The sequence below is a fragment of the Drosophila kikkawai genome, chromosome 3L, assembly GCF_030179895.1.
Source record: "Drosophila kikkawai strain 14028-0561.14 chromosome 3L, DkikHiC1v2, whole genome shotgun sequence".
Lineage (NCBI taxonomy): Eukaryota > Metazoa > Arthropoda > Insecta > Diptera > Drosophilidae > Drosophila > Drosophila kikkawai.
The window spans coordinates 2503847-2516889 of NC_091730.1; the positions used below are offsets into that span (position 1 = coordinate 2503847).

The 13043-nt window shown below is 36.7% G+C and overlaps 1 long non-coding RNA gene across 1 annotated transcript; it reads left to right on the plus strand.

Annotated features, from left to right (window-relative positions):
* Positions 1-12046: 12046 nt before the first annotated feature.
* On the plus strand, positions 12047-12793 carry LOC138928371 (uncharacterized). Its single transcript, XR_011444899.1, has 2 exons — positions 12047-12445; positions 12497-12793. It is a non-coding gene; the product is annotated as an uncharacterized lncRNA (long non-coding RNA).
* Positions 12794-13043: the final 250 nt, after the last annotated feature.

Sequence of the window (13043 nt, forward strand, 5' to 3'; positions counted from 1 at the left end):
GGAAAATAATGTTAAGAAAATAAATAAATAAAATATAAATAATATAAACAAGAAAAGTAAATACATAAACAAGAAAAGTAAATACATAGTTACTTTTCTTGTTTTAATTATATATAAAATATATAATATACATTTTCAGTTATACAAAATTTCGAAAAAAAAGTGTTATATTTTTTAAATGAGTCATTTCCGACCCTATAAATCATATATATTCTTCATCAGCACAAACAGGCGAATCTTTCTAGCCATGTTTAGAAGAAGCTTAATTTTTTAAATTTTTTTCAAAAATTCGCAAAAATTTTAATTTTTGAAAATTAAAAATTAGGTATGCAGCTTTTTTGAACTAATTAAAACTAACTCAGAACCACTTTCGAAATAAAAATTAAGGCATTTTTAGCTAAGCTATGACAGATCCAATTTTAACCTGAGAGGGTATACAAAATGTGTCTTTCCAAAGATATTTTTCTTTCTAATTGATAAATATAATGCAATTTTTTCGATTAAAAATTCTTTTAAAAATAATCTTAAGATTCAGTTAAATCCCCATAATAATAAAGTGATAGTAAAGTAATCTTACCCATGCCACATTTTCTGCTCCTCGCGATAACCTTTTGTTCTTATCTGTAAAGAGCGCTTAATAATACTTATAAAAATAAATTAAAATTTTTTTGAAAATATTTTAAATTGTAGAGATTTGAACATTTTTAAATTAAAATTTTTAAACAAATTTACGAGGTAACTTTTAAATTTTTATTTAATAAACTTAAAAGTAATTTTAAAAATGTCTCTTATATTTATCCTATCATCACATCCCCATATTTTGTTCCCAAAGAAAATTAATTGCAGTGGCTAAATAAATTACAACTGTAGGCAATTACAAAAACTACTATAAAAAACAAATTTTAAATCTATTTGAAAAATCTACAAAATATTCCCTTAAATAATGGCTTGCTCTATTATTAAATAGAAATAACAGGCCGGCGGTATTTGAGAATCTTACAGAAAAAAATCCATTTTGTATGCCACACTAACACTGGCACACCCTCACCCTCGCTCACACACACACACACACACACACACACACCGCACAGTACAGCCCACATTTTTTTCTAATGCGCAAATTCGCAGTGCGAGGGTGCGACAGAGAAGGAGAGAGAGAGTGAGGGGTGGCTGGCGAGGGACAGGGAGGGGCATAGAGAGGGCGGCGTAGTTAGCGCGCATAAAAAATGGCGGTTTCCGACGCAAGTAAAATGCAAAAAAAAGTGGGTAGAAAAAAACTGCGGACAGGGTGAGCTGGCAGTCGTTAGAGTGCGAGAGAGAGGGTCTGTCGGGGGAAGGACAAAAAAAAATGCTAAAACTCAGTGTATATAGAAAAAAAACGGCAAGCAGAATCCACCCCATTTCCATGGACATCCAGCAGACGTCGACGTCCCTGACTCACACTAATACCAGCACACAGCACAGTAATTACCCATACAGATGCAGCGGCAAATGGAGAAATCGTCATCATCATCATCATCGTCGTCATCATCATTACATTAATAGTGATGGGAGGTTTTTCCCCACATACAGCGAGAAAAGCGGAAAAATCTGAACTAGATTAATTGAAATATAATCGATATTTGTTGTGAAAATTTGTTAGAAATATTTTAAAATTTAAATTAAGCTCCAAATTGTTTTTAAAGATACTTGCTTTTAGTTTATCCGTATTTGTTTTTTACATACGTGAAATATTTACTTGTTTTGTTTCATTTTAAAAATACATTATAAACATACTTATAATTTCTGTAATAGTTTCCTACATTTTTCAGGATTTTCATATTTTCCCCTTGGTTCCTTTTGGTTATAAAATATCCTAATATTATTTTTAATAATATTTTTAATAATATTTTTAATATTATTAATTATTTCCCTATCTAAAACCAAACCAAAATAGTTCCTGTGCATCTGGAAATCAGTGTACTTTCGAGGTCCTGGCAAGGCATCCTGAAATGAGCGCTTAATGCGCGCTATTTGGTTTGTGTGGGTGAGTTTAGCACATTCAATTAGTTGACTTTGCAGTGGCGGCAAATCCAGCATTCAGCATCCAACAGCCAGAATCCAACATCGAGCATCCAGCATTCAGAATGCAGAATGCAAAAAATAAAACAGCCGAACAGGAACATATTTGCGGTTGGCAACCGACCAAAGGCGGCACAAAAGCCAGCCTAGGCCGTGTGCGGCGGCAATTGTTGCTATGCCCGCCCATCTGCTTCTGATCCCGTTCTCCACAACCCCAACCCCCCTGGGGACAGCCAGCCCCTGACCTTTGCCATGGCCGCCACGCCATGGAGGTGGGCGGTAGGAGCTCTCAAAAAATCAGGCAAGCGGCAAGCAGAAAGCATAATACAACGGTAAACAGGCATGCGGGCTCCTTTATTAAAATAAAGGGAAAATAAAGGAGACTTGCTTAAAAAAAATATATATACCTTAAAAAATAACACAAATAAAATAAAAAAATATTAAATAAAAACCTGTTTCTCCCTGGTCTCCTTTGAGCCCTGCCCCACGCCTCATTAGCCTTTGTTTCGTCCTTAAAGCTGCTCTGTTAAGCATCGAGTTCCTATAAGCCTGAACTTTTGCAATGTTAATCGCTGAAGCGATCTAATTTATGGCTTTGTCCTGCGACAGCAGATCGAAAGGAGCCCGGCGGCCATAATTCAAGATTCCGAGATGCCATCAAGCAAAACCAGACCACCGATAGATCAAGATCCAGCAGATGTGCCTAAGACGAAGGGCCTATCAATCAAGCAACGAAAGGTGGAAGCAGCTCAAAGGGAACGTGTTTTAAATTAGTGAAATTAGTGAAATAAAAATTAAGAGAGGTCAAGCTAAAAGTTTAAAAAAATATATAAAATTAAGTGAATTCTTTTCGGAAAGAAAAATAAATACGAAATAAATAAAAAGAAAATATAAATGTTGTGTGAAGTCACCTCAGAACAAGTTCTCTTCAAAGGAACGTTTTTTAAATTAGTAAAATAAATATAAAAAAAAATATATATATATATAATAAATAAATAATTGATAAAATAATGAAAAGATGCTGTCATCTTAAGAAAATATGATCTTAAGACACCAAAAGAGGTCTCTACAGCAGCAACTAGGTTTTGTACTTTTAGTACTAATTATTTTCTTTTAAAAATAAATGAATAAAGACAAAGAAACAATTAAGATTTTATAAATAAAATAATACATAAATATGTACAATAACTAAAAAAAAATACGATCAACCTAAAGACGATATTAATCATCTTTAATCTACTCCAAAATCTAAGCCAAACTCTGATCCTAAAAAGTATAAGCTCCCAACTTGCTTAGCCAATTGCTTTGACCTGATCTTTTAAGCCATAAAATATATATAAAAAAGTTAGCTTTGACCTGATCCCATATAGCACAAAAATATAACCAATTTGAGCTCCTTCCCCATAAACCAACTCCAGCCACATTGCGTTGGGTCAGTAAAGCGTGGGAACATTGCGCGAAAAATCGAATAAAAATGTGTCAATGCCGCGAAAGGGGGAATTTGGCCTGGCCAACTGCAACTGGTCGTCAGTGGAGGACAGTGGCCAAATGCAGTGGCTGCTGGCCACTCCGACAGTCTGTTGTTGCTGGCCAGCAGCTGCGTGACCCTCGGAGAAGCGGCAGCGGGGGAACGAGGAGGTGCACATGTGCATATGCCAAATGCAATCACGATGTCGCGATTTCCAAAACGAATGACAGGAAGTGCGCGCAGATACACAGATACTGGGATACACAGAGAACGGATAAAAAAGGCAGCCACTGATGAGGGGGTCAACACACCTGGCCCAAGGCACTTCACCTTGCCGTGGGTCAGTTACCAACAGACCACAAGTAAAGGGAGAGAGGGGAAAGGGGAAAGGCAAGTGGCGAGAGTGTTTTCTAGCTAATTGCTTAATTACAATCCCGGGACAAGAAGGTCAGCCAGCCGGCTGGCTGTCCGGGGAAAAACTGGGTCAGAAAAGCCGGTTGGTTGAGCAAAAAAAAAAGGGTTATGCGGAAATCTTAATGAGTTTTCAGCCACCCCCCGCTTCCCGCGTCCTTGGAATGTTTTCTAATTAAAAGCACAATGACCCGTCGGCAACGACCTTTTTTCCTTTTTCCCTAAGAAAGGAAAGGGGGACTGGGGGCCATGCTAATGAGTTCGGCACGCACTTTGGTGTCCTGGAAAATTAATTATCAAGTGTTGAACTTGAACTTGGCCTGGCCCGTTTTTAAAGCCGGCTTTTATTGATTTTTTGGCCGCCCTTTCAAAGGGGTTGGGCGAGTGCAGAGTGGACCTTGTCTGGTAGCCACATGTCATGGCCAAAGATTTAAATCGGAACCGACAGCCGGTCGAGGCAGAGTCTGAGTGTGTTTTTTGTCCGATTTTTGCTTCCCCTTTTGGCGAACCCTTTTTTGTTTTTTTGTGTGTGCGCTTTGTCCTCTTTGGCCGAGTGGCTCAACCCTTTTTCGGGCGGGCAGGACGCTGGGCAGGACTTTGACAGGATGCTGGTCGCTGGCACACGGTAATTGCTTATTTAAGCGCGCGCCTTTATCCTTCAACGGGATGCCAGGATATGCAAACAGCGGAAAATAAATCTAAAAAAAAAAAAGTAAAACGCGAAACAAAGGACAAGCAAATGCCCCGTGTAATTACAGGACGAGAGGGGCCGGAGGTCCAGGGGCGGGGCAGCTGTCTAGCCGGACCATCCAGGAATATTCAGAGGCATCCAGAAATCCAGGAGCATCTCGAAATGAACTGCCAGCGAGGAGAAAGGATCAAGGGTAGTAGTGGCGAGCCACGGGTCGTCGTTTTCGACGTGCGTGCATATTAAAAATGTTTCCCAATCAAATTTTCGGCTGCTTTTGGTCCAGCCTGGACTTGAGCAGGAGGGGGTAGGGAAAGGGGAGGGGAATACACTCGGGAAATACTTTTTACAGAAGATAATTCAATTTACAAAATAAGGTATATGTTATTTTGATTCAGGAACAAGCTTATTTCTACTATTATTCATATAATTTCTCAGTATTTTAACCATATTTCTCGAAGTTTTTAATTCACTTTCGTTATCTCTACAGAAAATCATGAATTTTGGTACTATTCCATAGAATTTTCTTATCTTCTTGGCTTTAAATCTAAATTTTTTCCAGTGCATTTCAAGGCTACTCAATATTTTTAACCATTTTTCCCGATTTTTTTAATTTACCTTACCTTTACCTTCTTTCTCTAAAAAACCATGAATTTTAGTATCTTTTCACTGCATTTTCTTATATCTCTTTCTTTTAAAAATCTTTAAAAAATCTTCATAATTAATCTAAATTTTTTCAAGTGCACTTAAAGGGTTGGGCAGCTTTTAACTGTTCACCGAACTGTGAGGTCCTCGCTCTCCCAGTGAATAAAAAAAAACCCTTCCTCTATTCCGCTAAATAAAGAGCAGCTGTCGCTATCTCCGCGTCCATATCACCATCTCGGAATCTGAACGGTTCCTGGGGTCATCTCGCCACTCGACCTAACGGGGTGGATCCGATCGCTCCGCCGCCTGCCCTTCTGGGGTTTTCACAGACTATCGCTTCGGACCTCCGATGTTAGATGGGCAAACACTAAGCTGCGGACAGCTGGCTGGCTGGATAGCCGGCAATCGCAAACAACTTTTGTTAACAACTCAATAAGCATGGTAACAATTGCAGAAAAAGCAGCCACGAGACCTGACCGTTCCATAAATTATAACCAGTTGTCTCTTGGGTGCAGAGGAAAAAAATATATATATACTGTATAGGAATTTTTAAAAGCATTTTTTATTAGTGGTATATAAAACGGTATATCAGTTAGAATCTTATAAACTATAAACTAATGATTTAATGAGAATTTTATTAAGAAATTGAAAGGCATTTGTAAATTTTGCTTTGTTATTAAAAGAAAAATATTTAAAAAAATTTATAGAAATTTATAGAAATTAAATAAAAGATTAGCAACATTATTTCAAGCTTTTCTATATATTAATTTTAGATCGTATTACACTTTTACTACATTTTCTCCTTCTTCTATCTAATTTGTAACCTAAATGTAATACTTATTGTTAAAGCAAAAGGTTAATTTATTTATTAACATGTTTTTAATACCTTTTCTCTGTCCTCTTGTCTTAATTGGTTTTTATACAAAAGCCGGTAAGGCATTTTTTAGCCTTAATGACACTAAACGAAGGTGGACGACGACATGAGCTGGATATAGCATTCATTTATGTATAAAATCACCATAAGGCCGATACAAGAAATAACTGAAATTATTGTCAATTAATTACAAGCGACTGGGGCTGGTCTTTGACGCGTTTGACAGACGGTAGGAGTTGTCCATAAATAGCAGGCGTGCGACGTTCTCTCCAATATATATTCAAGTGCCTCAGGTGCACAATTGGACAGGGAGGGAGATTTTCAAGGGGTTTTCAAAGCATATAAAAAAGTTAATTAATAATAGATTATGAAGTATCAAACATAATATTTAATGCTTTGCTAAATAATTTCTAAAAATATTTAAAAACCTCAAATCGTTATCTTTATAATCCCTTTGAAATCACTTCCCCTGATCGCCGCCTTTTGGCCTTTTGCCAAGTGCGGCTTAGCTGCCTAAATGGCTCAAAGCGCTTTTGCATAGACCAAAGACCAGGCGGCGGCTTTGGGCCAAGAGAGCGGCAAAGGCGGCAACAATTGCTGGCATGTGAGCAGCCGATCGGAGTAATAAACGAATGTAATAATAATGAATTTTAATGTCGCGCATTAACAATTCTTGCATTTTAATTGGTCCACCCAGGCGATCGGAGTCTGAACCAGAATCGAGTATCTGTATCTGACTCTAGACTCTCTGTATCTGTATCTGCTTTTGAGACCGTGTGGGCTGGCATAAATTGTCGCTGTTGATATGATTTAGTGACATGGAACAATGCACTGGAATTTATGGCAAAGGCTCTCCAATGCTTTTAAGCGGATTATGTCCAAGCTCTGCGGTTTCAGTTGTAATTTGTCAGCAAACATGACAAAATCGACTAGCTCAGGCCGAAGCTCATTCTCATTCACATTCGCATTCATTCGAAATGTTCGTAAAATGTTAATGAATGCACAAATCATAATGGGAATATTTCTCTGCGATCGAAAAATATAAATAAAACGAGTAAAAAAGGAGGCGTTTCCCCAGCCATCGATAAGCGACAAACCGAGGGCGTTACCATGAGAATTGGAAGGGGGTTTCTGATCGGAGAAGAGTGGTTTCAAGGCGGTGGCACAGCTTCCATTAGGGAATCTGCTCAATCAGTGTCAACGATAAACTAATTTTTATAGCCCCACGGAGGAGTTATCTTTCTGCAGAGGGAGTTTTGGTTCTACAAGAGGCTTAGTTGGTTTATTTAAAAATAAATTTATGTAAGTTTAGAGAGGTTTGATTTATGAAAAACAAAGTATAAATGTTTTAAAAGAAGTAAAATTATTTTTTTTTCATATTTTGAATTATGCTTTAAGAGGTAGAACTATTTTTTGTACAATTTAAAGTCAGAAAGTTGAATTTCCCTATAAATTAATTGACACAAGTTCCTTAAAAAAAATATATATAAGTAAGAATTAATCAAGACAAAGTCTTACTTTTGACATTTTTCCTTATTTTTTGCACACAAAATATAGATAAAAACATTAGCAAACTGTTAATTTGATAATTACTCTGTATTAATTCCCTTTTTTAAGATCCTTATATTCTTTTAAGCAGGGTATTTCCTTGGCTTCCTCTTTGTACCAAAGACCCCACACATCTTTGCCTTCGTCCTGATTTGGAATCCTTATCTGCCTTTTGGCCAAAGCCATAAAAGTTGTATTTATTTGCGATGGCGCTACAAGCAATGGGTGGGATCTTCATTAGTGCTAAAATGGTTTTCCAATTTGTAGCCACCGGCATAACTAACGTTCCACCTAGCAACGCCCAAGCTGCTCCAGAGAGACCATTGACCACCGGCTGAGAGTGGACATCAGAGAAGGTAAGAAATATGGAAAAGGTAGCCAAAAGTTCTTAAAAAATATTAATATTAAACATTATTATTAAATAAAATTCTTATTAAATTATAAAATAATATTTCTGCATTCGTTTAAAAACAAAAAAATAATATATTTTATACGACTCAAAATAAATATGTTGTTTAAATGTTTGGCTTCCCTTAATTACAAAATATTTCACTACATTAATTTTAAACATTTTCCTTACCTAATAAGAATATTTTAAATATTTTTAACTAAAAAAAAGCCAACTGGCTAGCACTGCTGGCAATTTGCAATCGAATTATGGCCTTCAGGGAGATCGCCTTGGTTTATGAAGTCGTAAAGAGCACTCCCCCCTGCACCTGCACCTGCTCCTACCTCTGCCTGCCTACAGATCTTTCCCCTCTAGATTTTCCTCCTTCCCAGAAGAAGGCTTTCATCCAGAACAGAGCAAGTGCAGCGGAGGAGCTGGCGGCATCAGCATCTGTCACATGCAATTAGAGTGCGCACCACACACTAATTAACTGCAAGGCGGCCTCCGTTCACCTTTTGAAGTGAAAGGGTGAGTGCAGGCGGGCAGGTGGGATATCTCGGGGCCGTAAGCATCCTTATAATGTTGCAGCGCCACTCGAGGATTTCCCAGAGGCAGGGACACAGCAGTTTGTCAACAGGAGACACGCGAAATGAAAAGAAATTGCCACTGTCTGCCGCTGGTTTGCTTTTTACGCCTGGCAGCAGCATCAACGGAAAATAACCGGGGAAAATGTAGGAAAAGTAGTAGGGAAAACCACGAACTGGGAGGGGGGGGGGGTACAGGCCAAAGGGAAACCCGTGGAAAATGTAGAAAGAGAAACGCCAAGGAAACGCAGCCATCTGCACGAATTGTAATTGAAAAGATTTCCCTTGAAGGAATTACAAGAGCGTGGCGAGGATCCCTACCAGCTTTCCCGTTTTTCATCTCTAGGCCCTCCTCCTTCACCCCCCCTCCCCGAAAAAAGAAAAGCTACGAATTTAATAAGGACACCCGCGGCGAGTTTATATTGTACTTTGTGTGAAAAATAATAGTTTTCTAACCAGACTGAATTGGCCAGCGGCAAAGGCCAAAGAAATTTCCAGGAGTTTGAGGCTCGGCGGGTTTCAAATAATTTTATTAACTGGTATTTTACTCAGAGACCAGGCGTCGGCCTGAAATGCCCTCAAATATGCGGCTTAATGAAGAAATATTAGTGAGCCCAAAGGCGGCGAATGGAATTCAACTTTCAGCTTTAAGGCATTTTCATTTAGCTTACTTCCTTCCCTCCAACGCCTTTTTATCAGCTTCTCCTCGCTTTTCTCTGTCTTTCTGCGGTTTTTGCAAATGTGGCAATGGCAAATGGAAAAGCTGAGGCATTTTTTAATGAAATCCCTGAAAAGGAAGTCCAGCCACAAGGACTCGCGGATGAGCTACAAGTTGAAATTGATGGTGAAGGTGGGAGTACACGGTGATAAATGCGAAGGGAAAATGAGGTTTTTTGGGGGAAAACAGGAGGAAAACTTGCCAGGAAACTGTTTTACTAAAAATTTAAATACTAATTATAATTAAACAATAATTAATAAAATTATGAAGATTTTTGAAAGGTATTTATTTGTATTTTACTAACAAAAACCTAGAGTCAGAGTTTACCCATTGAAATTAATATAATTTAAGATATTTATAATTTTTACCCATTTATTTTAATAAATTTCTTTAATCCTCTTTCATTTTATGGTATTTTTTCTCCCAGTGTTTGCCTCTTTGGTGACTGTACATTTATTTCTATTTTAGCCCGGCTTTTCCCCGCTGAGCTTTTTGGCTGAAAACGAACTTCTTTTGGTTGGTTTGGCCTGCGTCTGCGGCATTTTCATTTGGCATCCGCGCCTGGGGAGCCATGGCAAGGAGGGGGGGTCAAACAAAGGGGTCAGTCAAGGGGCGTGGCTGGGGCAGCGAGAGAGAGAAGAAAACCCCTGGGGAGGCGCCAATGAACTCAGGTGGCAAATTAAAGTATTAAAATAATTACTTGGCCTCCGCCCCACACAGACAATGCAATTATGAGCTGCAAATTGAGGAGGCCGCAGGGACAAAAAACCCAAACTCAACCCAACCCAACCCCTAGGGTACTTTCCCTGCTAATGAGAGTATCAACAATCGATATTCTAATCAATGACAACCGCACAATCGATCAGGAACAGAAAGCCAAAGGCAACAACAGCGGCCAAGTGATCAATCGGAGCTCGAAGCCCTTCGAAATGAAGCCAGAACCCTGAACCCTTAGCCCTGACTTTTGTGTGAGGGGTGAGAGATCCTGCTGGGGTGCAACCCCTCACATTTTTTTTTTCTATAGGATAATAGGCTTACACTTTTTTGTCTCGTCCACTTTTGTTTATTGTGAAATTTGCTCAAGCACTTGAAACTGACAATTTCGTGACTCTGCTTTATTGACTTTCAGGCGGTTCCGTCAAAATCCCATTTGTTTGTCAATAAATTTGCAAAAAAAAAAAGAGAACACAGAACATGGAACATGGAAATCTGTGAAAAGGGAGGGAAATAGATATGGCTGGTATATCTCTTTTCCTGTTGCTATTTTTTGGTTCGTTTTTTTCCTACACTTCAACACTTGATTGATGTTCTCACATTTCCTGGCAGATTAATGTGGTTTTAAGTTAGTGGAAATTTGTTGTTTTTTATGGATTCTAATGAAGTTGTTTTTGTGGGGGAAATCTTGCGGAAAATGTCTCTATAATTGGTGGATAGTTAATGGATTTTTTTCGGGGTCTATTCATCAAGGGAATTGGTGGAGAAAGATAAATTAGGTGTGTTGATTTGTGGCCAAGAAGCTGAAGATGGTCTGAAAGTGGTATTACATCAATGGGAATTTATGTAAAATATTTATATAAATCAATTTAAATAAAATAAATGAAATATTAACATACTAGAGGTATTTTTGAATAATTTTACCACAAAAAAATCATATATAAAATAATAAAAAACTAAACAATAACTGCTTATATAGGAGAGTAATTAAAAATTAACACATTTGAAAATATAATTATATTTTGTTTTTATGCTTTTAAATTAATTATTTTAAATATATCAGAAACCAGATAAATATTGCTTAGTGAATATATAATATTAAAAATAAATTAAAATAATACATAAAAATTTTAAAAATAAATTTAAAAATTATAAATTATAGCAAAAAATGAGATTTTATGTTTAATACAATACAATACATTTGGATATTTTCGCTATTTACAATTTAAATAAATATTGCTTAGTGACTAAATGATATAAGAACTTTATTAAAATGAAAATGTAGGAAATAGTCCTAGCTTATGAAATAAAAATATTAAATAACAGAAAAGGAGGCACCGAAAATTATATTTAAAAGATTTAAAACCTTAAGAAATACATCCATTTCGCACGTATTTCTCCATAGAATTTCCTTATTCATTCCAAAATTCGCTTCACCTGATTTAGTACCCCCCTCGACAGATATATTCCCGAATTAAAACCCGATTTTCCTGGCTGCTTTGAGTCAAAATTTATAACACTAAATGGATCCGACAGCTTGTCAGTGGCAATGCGCTTTTAAGCCAACAAGCGTGAGCGAAACAAACACGACAACAACAGAGGAAAATCCATTTACATTAAAATTTATAGAGCATAAAGTGAGCGCTTTTTTATTTTAATTTCATTTCATTTCCAGCATCCCGTTCGGGCAGGATGCAAAAAAAAAATTGTTACAGTTTGACTATAAAATTACAACTTTTTTTTGTCTTTTTTTTTTTGCTTTGCTTTTGGCTCCTTTATTGTTGAAAGAGAATATGTCAGCATGTGATTCCAAAGAGGAGGATGAAAAAAATAACAAAATCTGGAAACAAATTTTAATAAAAACTCACCGGAAATTATGTGCGTAAGGCAGGGGGACGGGGCGAGGGCAGGAAACCTTTGCCATGAGGTATATATATTCACCTATATAGTACGCAGCAATATTGTTGTCAGGGAGATTTTGTTCAGCTTTTTTTTTCGGAATTTTCTCTTGTTTTTTTATTGGGTTTTGTTATTTTTTTTTGTTTGGTGTTGCGTTCCGTTCACTTCTGCCACACTATTTTAATTTTTCCGAGTCGCTTTTCTGTGCGGCACGAACAATTGAATTATTTCGGTACGAGAAAAGGCGAGGGGTGGACCAATTCCCATTAGCCGAGTGCCACCCCGCGATCATCATCGTAGGTACAGCCCGGGGGGAGTTTCATCCTCATCAACGCCTCGCCAAAGACCAGAAAAAAAAAAATCATAAAAAAAAAATCTGGAGAAAAAAATGTGAATAAACGGATCCTGGAAAAAATTTGTAGCAAAAGTTGTACGACGTGACTGCCGGCAAGTTTCTCGTTTTTTTTTTTACGTTCTATTATAATATTTTTTTTTTAGAAATTTTTAGACGACTTGATTGGAATGTCAGATAAAGTCAAATGGATTTCAGCGTAAATTAAGTTGCCACAAAAATGGAGAATTTCACCCAGGCTCAGCTGCTGGTTTCAGACGGAAAAAGTTTACAGAGGATAATGGTTTTTAATGGAAAATATTTAAGGGAAAAATATGGGATTATAAATATAGAGGCAACTGTGGTATATATAGTATAGGAAGTTTATAAATTGAAGTCATAAATGAAAATGTTTATATAAATATTTTAAAAATATTTTAAAAATAGAATAATTATTATTTATATTTATTTTGCGATACTAAACATTTTGGTTGCTACATTTTTTGGTTTATAAAAATTTAGGCAACTAATATTTGTTAATAAAATATTTTTAAGTCAACATTTAAGTTACTTTATTGTCCCAAAAAAATATAAAAATAAAGATAAAAAGTTGACCTATCAATAGAAATAAATTAAAATTTTAAAAACACTTTACAAACGTACAGCTAAAATGTTAACCTTATAAAAACCTTATAAAAATATGAAAAATATTAT